The sequence below is a fragment of the Thunnus albacares genome, chromosome 11 (assembly GCF_914725855.1).
Source record: "Thunnus albacares chromosome 11, fThuAlb1.1, whole genome shotgun sequence".
NCBI classification, from domain to species: domain Eukaryota; kingdom Metazoa; phylum Chordata; class Actinopteri; order Scombriformes; family Scombridae; genus Thunnus; species Thunnus albacares.
In genome coordinates, this window is record NC_058116.1 from 1,590,260 (window position 1) to 1,608,107 (window position 17,848).

Consider the following 17,848-nt stretch of genomic DNA (forward strand, 5'->3'; position numbering starts at 1 on the left):
TAAAATACACTCAGACATAATCTCTCATGAACATGCGTGTTAAATTATAACTGCACACATACACACACACCACCAGAAGTACCACTGCTGTATGACTGAGTGTCTCACCTGCTACGAACTGCAGCTTTAGCTGAAATCTCATCAGATTTCACTTTATTGGACTTAATGCTGCAGCTTTTCATTTGCCTGGATATGGATTTATTTAGCTTAATGTGTGTGTGTGTGTGTGTGTGTGTGTGTGTGTGTGTGTGTGTGTGCATGTGTGTGTGAGCATATGTGAACACTTATTATGTATGCTGGCATGTGCTTCATGGTGTATTAGGATAAGCCTGAAGGAGTGCTGTATGGAAAGTGTGTGTGTGTGGGTGTTACGGTGAAACGGTTACGGATGTGTGTGTATATGTGTCTGTGTGTGATGTTTGGATCCCGATATGATGCCAGGAGGATTTAAGTGGGTGGGAGGTGTGTGTGTGTGTGTGTTGGGGGTGAATTTGGCCTACATTTGGAGGGATGAGAGACTGTTCCTGTTTATTTATTCAAAGAGATCTGGCGAGTGTCGGGGCAGACTCAAACTGTATATTTCAGATTTTAGGGAAGAGTGCAGCTGCAGGACGAGATGAGACCGTGTCATTTGGTTTCACAGCTGCACGTTGCAGAATGTTTCTTTATTACACACAACACACAGAGGAATAGTTTCTCAAAATAGCTCTCCCTTGTCATATTTTACTATTTAACTGTGCTGCTATTTCAACAGTGGTACCACACGACAGCACAAAAGTTACCAGTCCAATGTGATTCATTAGTAAAAACATGATATAAAGCCACTACAAACAAAGCCAAATCAAAAGGAGTTATGGGTAGAGGGAGGTGGATGTGGTCTGTACCAACGATCATATTCAGATATTTGTCATGTTGACTGGTCTGAATTCCACAGGAGGTCAATTAAAGTGGTGAGGATGGATTCATTTGTCATTGTAAGGTTACCAGGTTGCCGAGTTAGGTGTCTGGGGTGCAGTTATTCAGTGTGAACCTAAATCAGTTTGCTATTTCATTCACATTTAAATAACTAGCAAGTCTAGCCAGTCATCTTCATGTTAATATAATCAAATATGGCTGGAGTTCAACTGCATTGTATCCAGTATTGCATCTATACTGAATCTTTTAAAAACTTCTCTCAAATCTACTATAAACTATAAATATTTTAAAGTCCCCCAAACTCAAAAATATGTTTTTCTTCTTGTTCCTACAGCTGGATGTTTGAGCTTGACTGTGCAGAATGATGGATGCACATTCACATTTATCTGCTGAAGATGGAAAGTTTCTCTGAGCTCACTGAAATAAAGGGTGGGCCTACAAGCATGATTTGTGGCACCACAAGTAGTTTGATGCCGATCCTGGTCCAATATAAAAACTTACAAGTGCACTGGAGGTTTCAAGTAAGCCTCCTCCATACACTGAGATTGCACTGATTTGCATATTTTAAGGATTTTAACATGCTAACTGTACTTTTTGTGGAAAACCATATTAGACACACATTGTTGTCCAAAGCAGAGTATGTTTATGTGTGTTAATACATGTCTAGAGAAGATCCTTAAGTACTAAAACTCAAATAGTGTAAAATTAACTCATTTACATATTTGCTCTTTGGATAAAAGCTTACCTTTTTGCTTATTTTGTAAGTGGCTCTTTGCTAATAAATAACAATAAGAGTCTATGCCACAGTGGTGCTTTGAGCTACATGCTAACATCATCATGCTAACATGCTCAGAATGCAGATATTTAGGAGGTTTAATTACCATTGGCCTCCAGCTTAGCTTAGAGCATTAACATGCTAATATATGCTAGTTAGCGCTCAGAGATACATACACAAATATGCTGCATTCTGGGCTGTGGGGTGCGTCTCTATAGTAGAGAGTACCAGACTTTATTAGCTATGGCTGATGGGAATGTCAGTGATGTTGCAGATATTTTTGGCGTGATAGTGGTGCTAGAGGAGAAGCCACACCGCTGCACAGTAACCGCCCTGACAACCGCCTACCTGTGAGAGCGCCCCCCCAAAAAGCAAAGCGTTTTTAAAAGCGGCTGCTAGCGCTACAGTCCAAGGCTGTCATGACAGGCAGGTGAACGTCATAGTGTTGGTACCATAGACTGTATAAAAATATGGACATAGTTACCGTGACGTTACCCGTTGGTTTCTGAAGCTCAAAGTGAGCCACTCCGGACGTCGCCATCTTGGCAGTGCTTGACGCTGCCTAACTCCCAGCCAATCAAAAATGGGCAAAGAGGCGGGCCGAATGCCTGAAACAAGCCACCTAGCAGCTGACAGACCTGTCACTCAAAGCAGCCATGTCCTTCATTATGCATAACTTTACGGCTTAATAAAACTTAAACGGGCGAGTTATAAAAAAATTCACCCCCCGTACAGTTGTCATGAAAGTGGAAATTAGTTATAGAGACCAAAACCCCTTTTTGTAAAGTTGGACATTTTAACTTGGGGGTCTATGGGATTTGACTCGCTTTTGGAGCCTCAAGTGGCCGTTCCAGGAACTGCAGTTTATGGCACTTCAACATTGGCTTCATTTTACAGCCGCAGAGGTTGCCGCTTGGTTGGTATAGCCCACCCAAAAGTCCAAAAAATCATCTGAAGTCTGGTGGAAATGTTTTCCCAGACCCAGTATTATCAGCTCCTCAATGATCGCTCTTCTTTCTGCCCACCATTTTGTCTTTGATTGGCCAAAGCCAGGCGGTTACCACCATAAGTTCAGACCAGTGAACTATGAGCAGCAGAGAAAAATCTGTACGTGTTCATGTGGGCGGCAACCACTTCATACTGCCACCACCATGATCCAAACCGCTTCCTCTCTGCCGCCTTCTGCTCATGAAAATGACTGGAGGTGGTGAGTTACTGCTTGGCGGTGTGAAAGCTCATTTAGGATTCATCTTGTGGGGAACGTGAATGTATGTACCAAATTTTATGTTGTCCAGCCCTGGTGTCTAACTGGTCTGTGTGCTGTAGGATGAAGATCATCAGCAGAGAGAAGTCTGGTCTGTGGTCTGTGAATGTGTTTTGTATTTTCTGCTCCACATAGCAGCTTCAGAGAGTTGGTCTGATGTGTGCAGAGAGCAGCACCAGATGAGAAACACAGAAAAAAAAAGCCTCAAAAGACCTAATTTAGGCACAAACACAAGATACAGCCTCAACATCACTGCACCGCTGTAATGACGCACACTAACAGGACTCAGCTAGAAGTGAACTGGAGGCTATGTTTTTTTTAGGAAGTGAATATATACAGAGAAAAAAAAGATTCAGAAACATGATGTAATGTGTGACATCATCTTCATTTCAGTGTGTAAAACAATGTCAAAGCCCGCAGTCATAGTCTGACTCACCAGTGTCAGGTATCACTTCCTGCTGGGGTCAGCGGTCGGGTGTCTCTGAGAAGAGTCATGACTTCTTCTGATGTACAAAGATCCTTTCTGAACAAACGCATCACAGAAAAATGAACTAAACACTGTTTTTTTTGGGGGGGGTCTGACTAAATCAAACATGCTTTAGATAATCATATGTCTTTAGTATTGACTGAAAAATGGAGCATGAAAGTTCATTCTTGACCCTGGGAACAAAAGTTTGACAAAATAATCTGAACTCAAGGCCCGGTTTTCAATGTTAGTATATCACAGTCTTCATCAGCACATGGAGTTAGCATAGTTGTAACACCAAATACCACATTTGAACACTCCAGGAAAAGCCTGCAGACCTTAACTTCAGAATATTTGTCAAATTGACGGAAAGGTTTCATAATGATCAACAGCCAATTTAGAGTGATGTCAGTGCTCCAGCAGGGACATTGGGCTGCAGTTTTCATGATAATTCACGTGTTTACACGGTACACTCACCCAACACTTTAGTAGGAACACTTGTGCAATCTAATGCAATCCAATACAACAGCTCTGCCATAAATTCTACTTTTACAAAGCTTATCCATTTTCAGTTTTTGTTGACATTGTCAGAAAGGTGATAATTCTACTTCATGTTTATTATTGAGGTGGTAGTGGCTGGTGGTGGTGTACTGGACTACATTATACTGAAAAGTGTTCCTAATATTTTGTAGCCCTCATGTATGTTAATGGGGTGGAGGTGACTCCCAGAAAATCCTGTTGAGAGTAAAAAAAATGTGTCACAAAATCAAATGAAAACCTGACTTGAACAAAATGTGTGATGTTTCAGAGGGATGAAGTAGAGATAGTACCAGATGCAGCTTTACTTTATAGTTTGGGGGGGTGGTGGTCCTGACAGGAAAATATCAGAGCTACGACCTCCTGAAAACAATGAGGTGGGGAGCGGTCACGTCCGGTCTCTGTGCTGGTGAGAGCAGCTCTGCCGTCACTGCTCCACCTCAGTGTGTCATTAAGAGAATTACAACCCTCCCGTCTTCAGGTTAGCTTCTGCTCCACTAGCTAGCGCTGCTCAATGTCGTCTCTCAGTGAAAGAAACCCAAACCCTCTAGAAGAACTGTCTGACCAAACCTTGTGTTACTGAAGCCATTTTTAACTTCAGCTTTCTACAAGTCACCATTATTTTCTTGATTAATCATTTGGTCTTAATTTAAAAAAAGTGAAAAATACCTGTCACAGATTCTTTAAGCCTTGTGTGATGTCTTCAAATGTTTGGTCAAAGATCTCCAGTTTACTATCACATACAACAAAGAAAAGCAGCAAATCCTCACATATGACAGGCTGGAACAAGGGGGTGTTAGTCATTATTGCCAAACAATAAATTAACAGATGTTTCAGCTCTAGTTGAATCATCTTGCTTCATCATCATTTGCTTCATGGCATCACTACTGCTACTACGGCACAACAAAAACCTAACCTACTTATTCAAAATATTGCACACAGGCGTTCAGCTGTGCAAGGCGGCTTTTGAGTGTGTGTATTTCAATTATCAGCTGCACCTCGTCCCAGTGCTGGTTACAAGTTAAACAGTTACTGTGATGGGGCTGGTTCATGCCTTACTGTTAGCAGTTAGCTGTGAACGTAGCAGTGTGTGTACAGTTTAGGCTATTTGTCAGTGAATAAATGCTACAACTCCACAAGACCCAAGCCAAGGTCCTGTGTCTTGCTTGCCACCTGCTGATTAAAGCGAGGGAGGTTAGACCTGAAGTTAGTGAGAGAAGTTAGCCTCTTGTGATGCAGCATAAACAGGCTACACTGGTGCTATGATGAGCATTAGAGCCACTGTCCAGGACAAAATCACCAACATCCAGGAATACATCAGGAAGATGGCCCCCAAAGATGAACTGCTAAGTGAATACCTCAGGCAGCAGAAACCCGATGATGCAGAGGAGGAGGAGGAACCATCATGGAGGGACAAGCCCCTACATGGCATGTACCACCGACAGATAGAAGAAGTAGCTGATATCAAGAAATCCTACCAGTGGCTGGAAAAGGCTGGACTGAAGGACAGCACAGAAGCACTGATCATGGCAGCACAAGAACAGGCACTCAGTAGAGGTGAGGATCTACCACACCAGACAGGACCCCAGGTGCAGGCTGTGCAAAGATGCTCCTGAGACAGTTCAGCACATAATAGCAGGGTGTAAGATGCAGACAGGAACAGCGTACATAGAACGCCATAACCAAGTGGCTGGCATAGTGTACAGGAACATCTGCACTGAGTGTGGGCTGGAAGTCCCAAGGTCACAATGGAAGTGGTGGTTGAGAATGACCAAGCCAAGATCCTGTGGGACTTCCAGATCCAGACTGACAAACTGGTGATGGCTAACCAACCGGACATTGTGTTGATCGACAAACAACAGAGGGAGGCAGTGGTGATAGACGTAGCAATCCCAAGTTCAAGAAGTTCGAAAAATACCGAGGGCTGAAAGAGGAGCTAGAAAAGATGTGGGGGGTAAAGGCAACAGTGGAAGGAGGGTGAGAGGGGGATTTTTTGATTTTTTTATATATATGGCAATGTCAGTTTTTTCCAATACAGCTCTAATTCTCTTATTTTCTACCTCTGTGCTGTACTCTGATCTCCTCTAATCTTTATTAATTCTGTTCACTTCTCTGAGAAGAAGAAGAAGAAGCTTCATTCACTACGCATGAGGCACGCCCTCCGTGAATACCACTTCTATTGTTAGAAAGATGATTAAGGGAAGCGTTCATGGTGAGTTGTGCATTTCTGAGGTTCAATTTTATGAACATGTCCAGACTTTGTCACTGAATATCAAACTTTAAAGAACTGAAAGTCTACACCGATTCTTGAACAGTTTCTTTTTTATGTAAATTTGTCAGAAATGTTAAATGAAAAATATGTTTTGTTATGGTACCCAAAGAAATTTCAACAAAATCCAGCTGCAGTCAATATCTGTTAACTATATTGTCCTCACATTGAGGGTGTGTGTGTGTTTCTGTCACAACTGTCATTATGTTCAGGTGTGGCGGGATCACTTAGCGGATAGACCCTCCTCTAACCCAACATCACATTCCTGGGAATCCACAGCTTCCTCTGTGTGTGTGTGTGTGTGTGTGTATGTGTGGCGTGTAAATGAAAGGGAAGGAAGAGCGGTGAGGTAAGGGAAGTGAGGGTGGTAAACTCTGGGAGGTGTATCATGCCTAAGGCACACATTATCACTTTATGTATCCTTCCATACACATTACAAACACACCCTGTTCACATCTAACTCGGGTTCAGTATCATTTGGGTTTTTTCTGATACCGCTACTAAAATGATACTTTTCAAATGGTATCTGTGCCTAAACCTGTGTTTTGACTGTGTTTGAGGTAGCTACTAGCTAACGGTAGGCTACTTGCTGCCATCAGAACAAGTGTAGTGTTAGCTAGCGAAGGTACGTGTGATGATGCTTCTGTTGCCTGTAAGGTCTGTTTTAGAGCACCAGAGGGTGAATATTTCAATTGACAGGTTTTGGTACCCAAACCTTACATCTAACTACATCTATCATCCTGCAGCCCTCCTACACTACTGCTGCACTGTGACTGACTTCCACTATTATTAGACCAAATACTATAAAACACTATACACCTCTATACTACTAGTACTACACAAAAATATTATAAAAAAAAAAGCATCAAAGAAAAGCTGTGATGCAGGTTGTATTCTCTTAGTCCAGTAGTTTATTTTGACAAGATCCCACACACATCATTTTGATGCCACAAATACTCACTAGAGCACCAAATATGTATCTATCCGCTGCTGAAAATAGTACCCATTTCCTCCTGTTTGAGTAATGTTTGCGGAAAAACCACAGTGCCCAGCTGTTTTAGGATATTAAAGGCCCTCTTAACATCTATGGTTTCTTTTTTTGCTGCCACATAGTAGACAGGGCAACACAGGGTAACAGCATGGCCAGCTAGAAACTTTTACAAACACAATCTGTACCTGATTATAAAATGAACTGGAAATAGAGAACAGTGATGGAAACAGAGGGCAGAGTGACTTGTTTCTGTTCACTGCTCTCAGCCCTGGTGCTCAGTGTTAGCAAAGTCAGCTAAACAACTTTTTTTTTTTTTACCAGATGCTGGTAGACTTCCCCTATATGTATAGTCCTGAGTGATCAGTAGGAGAGACGCTCCATGGTGCACTAATGACTCAACAATGACTGATGAACAAAATGCATTAAAGTGTCAGTCTTACATGTAAAACATGAAACTTGAAATGTAGGCTGTTATAGGAGGTCAGTGTGGTCTGCTGCTCTGCTCTGCAGGTGAGCTGGACTGGACTGTAACTGGACAGAGGCCAGTTAATAATATATTTCTCACAGCTGCAGGTGAAGATCAGTAATAATGTTGAGTATTTAAAAAAACAAAAATTATCTATAGATAAGACACTCGTACATGACAAATTCAAATTCAAATATTCTGCAAAAAAAATGCTGATTCAGTTACAGCCCGAGAAATTACTGTGACTTTTAAAACGTTAAACAATGTGTTTGTGAACTGTTTTTTAAAAGATTGTTTACATGTTCAGTAGGAACCAGTGGGTTTGGAGCTGGGAACCACAGAGACAGATTAACACATTGTTGGTTTTGGTCTTTTCTTGAATGTTGCTGACAGTGAGAAAAACTGAGAGAATAACTTTGCCAGCCTTATCCTTTAAGTTGTCAAGCAAATCGAAATAAATCAAAGAACAATAAAAGGCTTTAATAACTTTTAAGGTGCCATGTAAAGATATAGTGGAGTAATGGTGACCTGAGCAGTGAATGAAGTCACACTCCCTCTTTGTGTGTTGTTATCAGAGCTTCTCTGTTCTTTGAAGTGGTAGCTGCACCGGCCGTGCATGTATGTGAGCGTGCATGTTAGTGCATTTGAGTCCTTCTGTGTCTTCCACGTCTGTTTCCAAGATGGCGGCCGCATCACAAACTTTCTCAAATTACAGCTAAAGATTACGCTAAAAGCATTTGAAGCGAGAAACAGACGATGCAGCAACAACTGTGTTATACTGTGGGGTGTCTGCCTTCTGTATTTCAAACTATAACTGAATTTTAAGGGTCAGTCTGTGGGAAGAGGCCGGTGTTTCTGGGGTTAACCTCCTGTTAAGATGAGCCGAACTGAAGCTCCACTTCTGCAGGTCAATATAGACCATCAACAATGTTCTATTCCTCTCTTCGTGTGGGAGACACCTTCACATCAGACTGCAAAACCACATCATTTGTCATCTGACTCACAAGTAAACACACAGCAGAAGAAGAAGTCAGAGTGAGCTGTTGATAAATTGGTGATCACAAGGCTGTAACTAAGAATTTTAATTATCAATTAATGTTTTTTTTTTCAGTTAATCAATTAATGGTTTAGTCTAGAGAGTGTCAGGAAATAGTGAAATGTCCAAAGTGACATCTTCAAAAGTCTTGTTTTGTCTGACCAACAATCAAAAAGTTTTCAATTAACAAGAAAATCAGCAATCCTGATAATTACTAACCCTAACCCTAAAGCTAACCCTAACGCCCTGATGCCCTAACCCTGACCCTAACGCCCTAACCCTAACTCCTTAACCCTAACGCCCTAACCCTAACCCCCTAACCCTAACGCCCTGACGCCCTAACCCTAACCCCCTAACCCTAATGCCCTGACGCCCTAACCCTAACCCCCTAACCCTAACGCCCTGACGCCCTAACCCTAACCCCCTAACCCTAATGCCCTGACGCCCTAACCCTAACCCCCTAACCCTAACGCCCTGACGCCCTAACCCTAACGCCCTGACACCCTAACCCTGACCCTAACCCCCTGATGCCCTAACCCTAATGCCCTAACCCTAACGCCCTGACGCCCTAACCCCAACGCCCTGACACCCTAACCCTGACCCTAACACCCTAACCCTAACGCCCTGATGCCCTAACCCTGACCCTAACGCCCTAACCCTAACGCCCTAACGTCCTAACCCTAACGCCCTGACGCCCTAACCCTAACGCCCTGACGCCCTAACCCTAACGCCCTGACGCCCTAACCCTAACGCCCTATCCCTAACCCTATTTGACAAATGAGAAACTTATTAATTAGTAGAACTGTTGTCCTGTCAGTCGACTGATGTGTTATTTGTTTCACCACTATGAAAGAAGTCCACCTACAGAAATTGCATCACGAGATGATTGAGGGAAAGTAACACTGCGGTGATGAGAAATGGGTAACAAGGTCAGAAACTAGAAAGAATCTGAATGGGTGTGCAGATGAATAAAAGCCTTTGTTTAACAAGCAGAGTCTGGTGTGAAATCTACTGCACAGCTATTTTTATCTGGATTTGTGTGACCGATGTGAGCAGGAATGGAGTTCAGTCAGAATTATAAAAAAAAAAAGTCCTGCAGATGGATTTAACATGAAGCACAAACGTGTAATCTTATGTAATCTCTCCCTGCATGGTTCAAACAAACACACACACACACACAGACTTAGGGGATGTTATTTCTGTCAATATGACTTAAACACACGTACAGTATTGGGCTGAGCTCTCTCTGTGTATGTGTCGGGTGTGTGTGTGTGTGTGTGTGTGTGTGTGTTTGTGTGTGTGTGTCTGTGTGTGTCCACTGGAAAAACTGCCAAACACTGCAGAAACGTGTATTGTCTAGAGCTGGGAATGTGGTGGGAAGCGGGCTGCTACTGGTCACACACACACACACACACACACATAGCAGATACACAGAGTTAATACCCAGTCATTTTCTGCATTGTAGAACAGAACAGAGTACAGCAGGAAAGAGGCAGTCAGAGTGTTTCTATATTATTCTTCTTCAAGCATCTGTAGCAGAAACTGCAGTATAAACACAAAAAGTGAAAGAGTGGAGGGTCCTGCTACTAAGAACAAAACTGAAACATATTAATGAAGGTTCTCCTTACCGCACATCACACTGAACTCATTTGTTCCATGGAACTACACTACATGTTTACCTTTCAAACCTCAACAGGTTGGCAGTTACAGGATAACACACACACACACATACACACTTGCATGGCTGGTTGATACCACCATATGAGTCAGTGAAGCAGAGAGCAGACTGACTGGTTGGTTTGGTTTGGAAATCACCCTCCTTCACCTTTCTGTTTCTGGACTTCATCTCTGAAAAAAAAAAAATCCCCCACAACTCCAAGGATTCACTGCTTCCTCTTCCTCTTCGCCCTATCATCGGTTGAACTATCTGTCATGAAGGTGAGATTCGAGGAGTCGAAGGAGACGTGCAGTATGGACAGATCATCATTTTCATAACCGATTCATCTTTTTTGTGTGTAAAATGTCAGAAAAGATGCTGAGCCAACAGTGATGTCTTCAAATGTCTCCAACAGTCCAAAATCCAAAACTATTCACTTTACAAAAATATCAAACAGAGAAAAGCAACAAAGCTCAACATGAGAGAAACTGGAAGCAGAGAATGTTTCATGTTTCATTTCATTTGTTGCTTAACTCTGTGTTAATCATCTTATCAGTAAATCATTTCAACACTGTGCCCTACATCTCTGATTATATTAAGCCATTGTTGGCAATCTTGTGAATCAATAAGCTAGACTGTTGACATATTAGCTACAAAACAAGCATTAGCATCTGGTTCTTTTATCTATAAAAAGGTTCTCAACTTCATTTCTTTAAAACGTCTTATTTCACAATGAATAAACAGCAAATACAACAATATCAAAATTAGAGCTGTAACAATTAGTCAATGGACAGAAAATGAATTGGCAACTTTTATAAATACTGCTTTTAGTCTTATTTTAAGGAAAAATGGCAACACTTGACTCTACAGCTTCTACCATGTGAGGATTTGAAACTTTAATTCTTCCTACATATCAGTTGATCACACAAAACGTGACATCTGAGCACTTTGGCTCTAAAATAACTTATAACAGACATTTTTCACTATTTTCTGACATTTAATACACAAAACAATTAATGGAGAAAATCATCAACAAATTAATCAATAATGAAAATAATCATTAGTTGCAGCCATAATAACAAATGACCTTGAATACTATGAAAGAAGATCCTATTCATATTGTCCATCCCATGAAAACCTGGAAGTAGAAGTCTCCATCAGTCCAAAACACCTCCATGAACCCAACATGCATAAATACATGTTCAGAAAAAAGATGTGAAAGCAATCTGGGGACAGTTAGAACCAGTCCAAAATAGAACCAGTCCAAAACAGAACCAGTCCAAAATAGAACCAGTCAAAAAAAAGAGACTCCGTCCAGAATGTGACTCAAACAGAGAGACAGCAACACTGGCAGCTGCTGACTTCTCCAGTCATAGCAGCTCATTCCACATGTTCCAGATGTTTCTACCTCCTTGTGCTTTTATTTCAACTTGCTCATTAACGCATTTTTCACCTGTGATGATGATGATGATGCATCACATAATCAGAGCTCAGAATAACACATGCTGACATGTAAAGTGTTTTACAGAGACATGACAATAAAAATCAACACATGTATTAATCTTTAAAAAGCCTGAGAATCAACAATTTGGGGTAAAATGTAAAAACTTAACAGGAATATTACACATAAATAAAAAACCATCAGTGTGATCAGTCATGTCTGCATGATGACTCTCTATAGATCTGGGTCTTAAGATGGGATTTAAACATACTAACTGGGGAGGAATTAAATACTGAGCAGCAAACACCCCTGGAAGTGAAGAGCAGTGATAGGTCAGCAGATGTGAGGGGTCTGGAGGTGGAGGAGGGGAGGAGATCAGAGATATAAGCCGGTGCTGGTCCACGCAGTGCTTTAAAAACGAATCAAACTATCTTCAAATCAATATTGAGAGGCCAGTACTGCTTTCTCCAGCTTCAGGAGAGATGAGGCAGATTCCTACATAAAGACAACTGGAATAGTTGAAGTTCTTATTTACAAGCAACATCATCAGAAGCATGAGTCCAATACTTCATAAGATCAAAAGGTGATAAAGGCAGTGAAATGTATGAAATATAACTTGAACAGTATAAGAAGCTGTAGAAAGACTAGAAATAACATATGCTGCATTTATCATTTCTAGTTATCATCACATCACACAGTTATTGTCATTCTCAGCTGCAGCGATGGAATAAAAGTGTAAAAGCATCGACAGCGTCAGAAATCATGTTGGGAATGAAAGAAACAGTGGTTGATTATATAATCCCGCTGTCCTTTAAAAATATCTATTGCTCTTAATTATCTGTCCCTTTATTGTGAAGTCAGTGTGTCCATGTCAGGATCCTGTAGGAATGATGACTTCACAGTGATCTGTTTTGACCACGCTGGTGTGCACACAGGCACAGTTATTCTCCATTGCAGTATTCTCCAAATACTAAATATCCTGTGAAGAATCAAGAAGTCAGCGAGTGTGACCAGAACGACGTCATAGACCCGAAAAAGCAACGGAAGAAGAGATGGTGGCTGTCTCTTTCCATGAATTTAAGGCCATCTGACTGAACCTGTGGTCTCTCAACTACAGCCTGGTTAAATGAGCCGGCTTCATCATACCACAAAACTTGAGTTAAGCCCAAAGACAGCTGGAGAGCCAGTGATGGTGCTGTGTGGTACTGGCTCCTGCTGCTTCACTGCTGTTAGCTGTGTTAGCTGTGTTAGTTGTGTTAGTTGTGTTAGCTGTGTTAGCTGTGTTAGTTGTATTAGCTGTGTTAGCTGTGTTAGCTGTGTTAGCTGTGTTAGTTGTGTTAGTTGTGTTAGTTGTGTTAGCTGTGTTAGCTGTGTTAGCTGTGTAAGCTGTGTAAGCTGTGTTCGCTGTGTTCGCTGTGTTAGCTGTGTTCGCTGTGTTCGCTGTGTAAGCTGTGTAAGCTGTGTTAGCTGTGTAAGCTGTGTTAGCTGTGTTAGCTGTGTTAGTTGTGTTAGCTGTGTTAGCTGTGTTAGCTGGAGGAAGGTGTTGGTGGGAGGACGGTAGAAGGAAACCAGCTCCAGTTTGTCTTTCACTGCAAGTTGAGGCTTGTGTGGCTGCTGATATGAAACTAGGCTGAACCACAGTGTGTCTCTTTTATGTGTGTGTGTGTTGCTCCCCTGCATGCAGCATTCAGCAGATTTGTGTAAGACATTTGTACGTGCACATGAGTGTGTGTGTCCACCTCGTGTTCATCAGTCACACTGACTCACTCTGTTCCCTCTCATCTCATTTCCTTTCCTTTCATGGGGGTTAATCACAGTTCTCATGGGATCAGAAACACACAGGACACAACTATGAGCTAGCATCAGAGCAGCGTGTTAATGTAGCACTAAGCTAAGGAGATGTTGACATGTTCCCTCCAACAGCAGCCAATCTGTTTGACTCTGAATCATAAAACTGAGACACCTGAACAAGCAAGTCTGCAGGTCCCATTCATAAACTCTACAATCATCACCATGGGATTGTCTGGAAACAGAAGTTCTCTATATATATCCAAGCTGCCATGTTGCAATTTTTTTCCCTCATGAAGGAAATGATGTTTCCAACCTTCAATCAGCAACAATAAATCTGTTTCATTCCTATTTACTCACATCACTGGACATTGACTTGCTTTGGGATTTAAACTGTTGCAGACAAAACAGTTTGAAGTTGTCACTTTGTGCTCTGGGAAATAATAATGAACAGTTTTTTACTATTTTCTGACAATTTATGGACTAAACTATTAGCTTATTAATCAGAAATCATTAGTTACAGTAACACCTACAGCTTTATTATAGAGCCATGTGTGGTTTTACACTTGATGTCTGTGGAGATTCTCTGTAAGAATGTACAAGAAGAGGAAGGAATCAGTGATCAGTATTAGATTGGATCAATGATCAGTACACAGACACTACACCCTCAACTTAAAGCTTCATTCAAAAGACCACCAGATATGAAACTACACTAAAATAATGTCACTGCTGCAAACAACACTTGCTATTAAGCACGCTAGCATGCAAGTACAATGCTGGAGCAGAGAGAAACTCTGAGTATGTGCACAAAAAAACAAACTATCAGTGTCTTGAATCCACATGCAAACCCCCCCCCGATCCATGGCTCGACTTCATCCTGCTGTCTGTTTCTGTGGTTACGTAAGCCACGTTTCTCTTCAGTGCACATAAACAAAGTTACAGAGTACATTGATCGAACATCACTAAAGACTCTCCAGTCCTGTAACACAGCACTGGAAGATTTGAAAAGAATCCACAGCGAGGTCTCTTCCCAGTAACACTATTACTGAGATCATCCACAGAACTCGCTGTGTAAGACTTTCTTCAGGACTATTTTTGACCAAAGAAATGATTTGTTCACAGTGAGGTCATTCTTTAGTGCCTCGAGGAGCTCAAACTCAGTTCCATTCACCTCTGTTGTGTTCAGATGTCAGCCAAAATCTCTCATAACAAAACCAAAACTATCTGCATGGAGGAACAGCACCGGAGCTCAGTGAGACAACTTAGAGGAACCGAGTCTTTTAAAATGTGATGCTACTGCTGGCATGATGTGAGCAGCCTGCAGCTAAGTCATTACTGATTTACTGCACATTAAAGCAAATCACTTTAATCAACTCCTCTCTAAATCAGAGCATATAGATCACTCACACTCCTTGTGCTACAATCAAAATGCTCCTTCTTTTCCAGAGAGTCTTAACAAACCACTTCATAACAACAGCTTGATGAAGGTTTCTTATCTGAAAACGGTACACGGTCACAACAGGATGAGGAAGCAGCAGCTGCTTGACCTCTGCCAGGTTGAAGTCATGAAGATCGTCGCTGCTTCTAGCCTTCAAATGTCATCCATCCCTTATCTACTGTGTACCTGCTTATGCTGGTCAAGTGGCAGGGGGGGCTGGAGTGTGTCCCAGCTCATACTGGGTGAGAGCAGGGCCACACTGGGCTGACACAGACACTCACATTCATGCCTGTGGGCAACAGGTTTGGTGCCATTCAGACATCCTCTGGTGTGTTTGCTGGTTTAATGCAGGTCATTTAGGGAAGTGTGTACATCAACAGTCAGACTCTGGTGCATCTAGACCGCCTCGGTGAGCTAAGACTGTGGTGCTGTTTGCTTGTTGTGGGAAAGCAAAAGAGAAGAAGCACATCACTGTGTGAGGATACGCAAGTGATCTTAGAATGAATCCAAAAGCTAAACTACTGTTAAATCTATCTGCTGACCATATTTATACAAGATCATTTGGTTACCATGATAACATAAACGCATCACAACAAGCGCAGGCTTTTTCCCTGATCAATCAGAAAGGAGAAAGGAGTTAAGTGTTTCTCAATGAAAAGTACTTTGTCACTATTTATTACATTAAGGCCCATTTTTAATGATTTCTTCAGAAAAGATACATGAAGATCATTAAAGTGCTTCATGAGCTGCTGTTAGTCACCAGAACTGTTTTTGCCAACGAGGGTCCATGTAGAGCTGATTAGAGGTGGGCCATATAGTTTTAGGATAACTATATTTTTGACGATACACACGTGTGTGTCTACAGAGCTACAATATAAATACAGTTACAACATAATTGTAATAACATCATTTCAGCTGGAGCGTCTGTGTTCAGTCAGTGTGACAGATGTTTTAGAGGAGCAGACGGAGGCAGAGCCTTTGATCACAGTCTCTGATGTAAACAGACCTGCTGTAATGACGTTAGTCAGCTGATCTATACCCAACTGTAAGTTCACTTTATTGGGTAAAACGTGTCCAGCTGGTGATAATGAAACTAACTTCAGCCTGCTGAAGTGCTGACTGTACTGTCACTTTTCCCTCTCACATCCCCGACTGGCAGCACTGTTGGCCTCTACTCTTCCCAACTTTTAAAAACGATGTTCACGATGTTGTGACATGCTGCTCTAATGAATCTCCACAATGCAAACATATAAAGGTCATGATCAATCAATCATTGTCACCTGAGCTACATCAGATCCTGATGCGACTTGTCTCATGATTAATGTGACTTCTAGATGATGGAGCATGTTGTATAGAGCCTCTGCTCTTCATCCATGAAGGTAATGTTATCAAACCAGGGATGGACTCCTCCACAGCAGAGGCTGCAGCAACCTCACATTCACTTTCAGACATGTGTGTTGCTGCTGTGCATCGTCACAACATCAATACATCAAAGCCACACATTACCCTAAGTATCATCAGATGATTCATTTATACAACATTAAAGGTACTGTGGGCAGTTTGTGATCTCTAGTAGTGCTCTGGAGGAGTTTTGTTACGAGTGGGTCACATTTGGTTTGTCTTGTGCACAATCATACACAGTCCTGCCAACGATTTCACACTATTCCAGTGATCTACAGGTGGCTGGAATGCACCAAGGAGAGCAGCAAAGACAGTGAAGAAAAAGACTGCAAAATAGTAAACATGACGTAAACAATGCAGAATTTAAAATACTTACAAACCCGCTCCACTATACACACAGTGTGTTTTGGTGAGTAACACTCAAAGCAAAAATAACTGTTTGTTTACAAGAGATCTAAACTAAATGTAGTATCATCATGGACAGTATCATGAGCACTATCATACGGCATGCCCCTCGCACTGACCATGAATCCAATCCATGAGTTACCTGTCACTTCCTATGACTTCCTGTTGACAGCTCTTGGTATGTTTGTAAAGACAGGTGTGAACATGAAGCAGACCAGAACTGAAAGGCAACAATGAATCTTTAGCTTCCTTGATCTGGACCAAATGAACCAAACTATAGGTGTGAAAAACACCTCAAGAGTCACCAGTTCACCTTCATCTGCATGTCTTTGGGATTGTAGATGGAAACCGGAGCACCGGGTACACGAGGAGAACATGCAAACTCCAGACAGATTCAAACTCAGGACCTTCTTACTGTGAGGCGACACAGCTAGCCACCGCAGCACTATAACACCCCACGTTAACAGAATACTACACTATGCAGAGGTGGCAGTGTACAGCCTAGTGCTGGACCATATGGACATAATCAAATATCACCATATTTTTGACCTCGATATCCATATTGCAATAATATTGTAGGGATGACTATTGGTGTTTTCACCAAATATTTACATGATGACATTTTTGATAAATAATCATCAGTTATATGGATATAATGATTAAGTGTGTAAAGGCAAATAACACAACAGCTAGAACAGCCAAGTAAGTTCAGAGAGTGACATCATTTCACTGTAATGCAGCCTTTAAAACCAGGAAAAGACAACACTCAAACCATATCTTGATATTATGATCCAAAATCTAAGATGATATCTAGTCACATATCAGGATATCAATAGAATATCGATATATAGCCCAGCCCTAGTACAGCCTGTAGACTTCACACCTAACAGCTAAAACTGCTTTCATGAATTCATCACCTCATGGATGCTTTTGCCACATTTTATCATATTGCTAATGGTTTTTTTTTTAAATACACATTTTCACACACCTTTCACTAGT

The 17,848-nt window shown here is 41.6% G+C and overlaps 1 protein-coding gene across 6 annotated transcripts in view; it reads right to left on the reverse strand.

The window, feature by feature from the left end:
* Window positions 1–17,848, reverse strand: part of lrch1 (leucine-rich repeats and calponin homology (CH) domain containing 1) — a 99,158-nt gene that overhangs the window by 80,293 nt on the left and 1,017 nt on the right. The gene's annotated exons all lie outside the window — the stretch shown is intronic.